We start from the raw sequence: 4,875 nt of genomic DNA, 5'->3' as shown, positions 1-4,875 counted from the left end.
CTGCCACTGACTGTTGGCACAGAAAATTGATTTTTCTCGACATAAGAGTTTGTCGAATGTCGATAGTTGGTTTCGACTACAGAAGAAAATACAGGTAAGATGAAGTTGAAGAAGGATGGTACAAAGAGAGTCGAAGTCGAAAGACAATTATTTTCTTTTCTTAAACATCAAGGCTTGCTATTCGACCTTTAGGATTAATGGAACATGGGTGCTAAATTTAAGGAGCAAGGTGAAGAAAACATGGAACTTGAAGACCAAGGAAGATGTGGGCGTCAAAATTTGGGAGACAAGATTTTTCATGGTCAAGGCAAGGTCATGGCTGAGAATAAGGAGGAAGTAAGATAGTGGACAATGACAAGTCAATCTCCACGGTCTATGAGTAGTAGAAACTTAGAAGAGTTTGGGGACTTCAGCTAACAATACTAGATCATCACGTAAACTCATAAAATTTTCAGTCCCAACGACGCAATGGAAAAATGGAGTGTAAGTACATGTGAGTATTAGAAGTCAGCTTTTAATTTACTTTCTTTTGTTTATTTGATTCATTTTCTTTTATTTTCTTTGAATTTTATTTTTATTTTGCTTTGATCAATATTTTTACACTTTCATTATTTTTTTATTTAATTATTTATCCCTTTATGCTATTTTTCATAAGTCTGCCACTAGTAATTTTGACATAAATTGCTTTGACACCATAATTAAGTGATTCCCGGGTCGAGATCACTCTTTTTCAGAGGAGTCGTATCTGCTCCCCAATACTTGAGATCTTGATACAAGCTCGTTTCGACACTACCTGTCGAAGTCGACCAAAAAATGAGTGAAATAAATTGGCACACCCAGTGAGACCCTGGGTTAAATTTGTGTCAAACTGTGTATGCAATTACGCAATGGTAAGTTAATCATGGCTGATAGAGCTGCAACTTCGACGGATACGTTGAATAATGATAGTAGAGATTTTACTAGGGATCCTGAAATAGAGACAGTCCCTTCGACCAGTCTTTCGAGCTGACGGTCGACAGAAGGTATTCCAACAGCCATACCCGTCATATGGCCTCAGTATGGACTACCTCCAAATTATTCAACACCTCTGAAGAATCCTAATGCTATATATGCTGGAAGTACTAACACTATAAGAAATAATCCTTTATACAATCTAACACCTCCTTCAGGTTATTCTCCAATGAGTGCAGATAATCAATACAACCCTTACATGGCAAATTATAATGCCTATCAACCATTAATAAACAACCCTCCATGTCTGGGATCTGTTCCCATGCCATAATCAATCCCTATGCTATCAAATGTCATTTTGACACACAGTTTAGGGACACCTAGGATGTCGATAGGAGGGACCCGTACTTCTATATTCCTAGAAATGTCGAGGCAGATTCCTGTCAAGACATCTTCGCCTAACACAGTTGAATCTTTAGCTATATTTAGACAACAAATTGAGGATAGCCATCATGATTTAGTAAATATACTTACTCAACATATGGCTATGATATTAAATTCCATGTTAGAAAATAACAATGTTAGAACAGAGCAAGTTGCTCAACGAGTCGATGATATTGCGGGAGCAATTAATAAAACTTTAGCTTAACCTTTTGGCAGAGTTCATGTTAATAATCCTCCTTTCATTTTGATACAGGAGACGATCCAAATAGGGTATTGAGCGAAACCAGAGCAAACAATGCTGCTCAGGCTTATGGTCAAAATATTACTCAAGTTGTTGAGCAAATCTTGAATAAAGCAAGATTGATGATGAACGGATTTTTGATGGTAAAGAAGTTCACAAATAAATTTTCATTGCAAGTATAGTTTCTAAACCAACAAAGAATCCTTTCATACAAAAATTTGGTTGTCACAAGTAACAAACTCCAATAAAAATAACCGAAGTATTCAAACCTCGGATCGTCTCTCAAAGAAATTGCAGGGAAGTGTTCTTGTTATTGGTTATGAGATGTATATTTTGGGATTTTGTGAGAAGAGGCATGAAAGATAAATTGCAAGAAATAAACTAATAGCTAAGAAAGCTCTTGGCAAGGAATGAGAATTAGAAGTCCTATCCTCATTATCATCATCAATTGTGATGAGAATTGTCCATTGCTCTACTTAGTCAACCTCTAACTATGAAGGAAAATCAAGTGGAAATAATCAATTTGAGTCTACAAGTCCTAGTCAAATTCTAAGGAAAGACTAGAGTTAGTGTCATTCAAATCAACTAGCAACTTTCAATTATCAATCAACAAAAGAGTTTGATAACTCAAGAGTCTCTAATTACTAAACCCAAGCCAAAAGGAGAAAAATCTACTCTAACATCCTTCCAAGCATTTAATCAAACACTTGGAAGGCACAAAAGGAAAGTAAGATAAGATCACAAGAAAAGTAAATCTACAACTACTAATTGCAAGGAAATAACAATTAACAAAGCAATTCAACAATAAAAGAACATGAAACATAAATTGCATTAAAGAGAAATAGAAGAAGAAACAAGAGTGCATCAACAACAAAGTAAACAATTACAAGAATTCAAATACAAAACTAGGAAAGCAAGAGTAGAAGAACAAGAAATTGAAAAGGAAAAGTAAATCAAGGCAAGAATTATACCTAGATCTAAGAAATCCTAATCTATCCTAATCCTAATTTTAGAGAGAAGAGAGAGCTTCTCTCTCTAGAAACTAACTCTCAAACTCACTACCCAAAAAATCTCCCCAAAAAATGTGAAAAAAGTCCCCAACCCCTTCAACCCTTGGTCCTTTACGTCTTTTCCCGCCAGAATTCCACTCAAAACTGACCCTGAAAACCCTCTAAAATCGCTAGGCACGATTTCACTAAAGAAGTCACATGCGAGCATCGACGCGTACGCGTGGGTCACGTGGACGTGTCACTTGGCAATTTCGCTTTCTATGCGTGCGCGTCATGTACGCGTACACGTCGCCTTGCAACTTCAAATTCACATGTGCGCGTCTGTTGCGCGTGTGCGTCGATGAGTGCATCCCAAATCCTTGATTTTTCATGATTTCTCCACTTTGCATACTTTTCTCTTCGCTCCTTTGATCCATTCCTAGTCTTTTCATCCTGAAATTACTAACAAACACATCAAGGCATCTAGTGGAATCAAATGTGAATCAAAATTAGCAATTTAAGGGCCTAAAAAGCATGTTTTTACACTTAAGAACAATTTTGGAGAAAATTATGAAACCATGCTATTTCATTGAATAAATGTAGAAAAAGTGGATAAAATCTACCTAAATTAAGCACAAAAATGTACCACGAAATAGTGGTGCATCAATTGAATATTGGGGTAACAAATCAACCTTATTTTATATCCCCTTCCCAGATTATGTTTTATAGGCTGAACTCTCCACGGGAGTCAAAACTTTTAAATCTCTTACAAAGTTTGCTGGAAAAAATGGGGAATCGACTGTAGAGAACATTGCTTGATATTCAGTCGAAATAGGCGAGTTAGCTAATAATGAATATCTGAAAATGAGGTATTTTTCTTCTTCTCTAACAAAGAATGCTTTTACTTGATTTTCAAATTTACAACCTAATTTGATCCATAGTTGGGTTCAATTAGAGAGAAGATTTCATTATCAATTCTTTAAGGGAGAAATGAAAGTGACTTTGTCCGACTTATTCATAGTGAAGAGAGAAAAGACTGAGTTAATCTATGACTATCTTATACGATTCAAGAATATGAGAAATAAATATTTCACAACTATTCATGAACCCGAGATAGTTAAGATGGCTATCAATGGGCTTGGTTTCAATATTCGAAAGAAATTAGTAAATCAACAATTCCTAACCTTAACTCAGTTGGATGATAAAGTATAGCAAATTAAAAATTTGAATGATGAAAAGAGGAGCTAAAGTCGAACAAAAGAAATCTTTTTCAACAAAAAGGTTAACTACGTCCACTGCATGAGTGAGGAAAAGTCAAACAGTAAATCTGCGTTTGCTTTAGAATTAAAAGATAGGCCTCTTTATGTATGTCGATCTCTTAATCCGGTAAAAAATAAGACTCCTTTGTCAGGAGAAAAGAATTATTCCTTCGATCTAGCAAAAGCTGAACATATCTTCGATATGTTGTTAAAAGATAAACAACTTGTGCTCCCTGAAGGAAAAACAATGCCATCTGTTTCTGAAATTAGGAATAAAAAGTTTTGAAAATTTCATCAAGCTTCTGAACATTATACTAACAATTGTGTTTGTTTCAAGGACTTGATACAAAAGGCTATTGACGAAGGTCAACTTAAGTTTGCTGATAAGCCTAAAATAAAGGTGGATTCCGATCCCTTCCAAGTCACATCGAATTTTGCTGAAATAGAAGAAGTGTTGTTTACAGTTAACATGGGTTTTGTCGAGCCTATAAAGAAAGATGAGCAATTCAAGTTGGACATGTTTGAAGCAGAAAGGTCTATTTATCCAAAGGAAGCAGAAGATCTGTTAGATTTTTTATTAAGACAAAGGGAGGAGGAAGGAAATGTAGCTATATGTCCTCGGTATAGTGCCTTGTTCGACACTTTAGCTGCAAAGGCTTTCAATTTATATAAAAAGAATAGAGAGTGTGTTCATCAAGAAGAATTAAGACAAGCTCGACTGAAATAGGGGACTAAAGGTTGAGAGGTCGTGGCTGCTCCTATCAAATAGCACATGCGCACATTGGTAACAGTCGACCAGAAACTCCGAGGGTGTAGAGTTGAACTAGAGTTCCTCCATCCAATGTATCGTTCCTAGAGGTGATTTTGGAAATTAGGCTGGAGCCCAAAAAACAGGAGGCTCCAGACGAGGAGCAAGTAGAGGGGGCAATGATCGAGGAAGGTATCGACGTAATTTTCCAAAAATAGATCCCTTTATTCCAAGATTTGCAGC

The sequence above is a fragment of the Arachis ipaensis genome, chromosome B10, assembly GCF_059453495.1.
Source record: "Arachis ipaensis isolate K30076 ecotype BB chromosome B10, ASM5945349v1, whole genome shotgun sequence".
In the NCBI taxonomy this organism is placed as follows: Eukaryota; Viridiplantae; Streptophyta; class Magnoliopsida; order Fabales; family Fabaceae; genus Arachis; species Arachis ipaensis.
Note: the sequence above shows the minus strand (reverse complement) of the source record.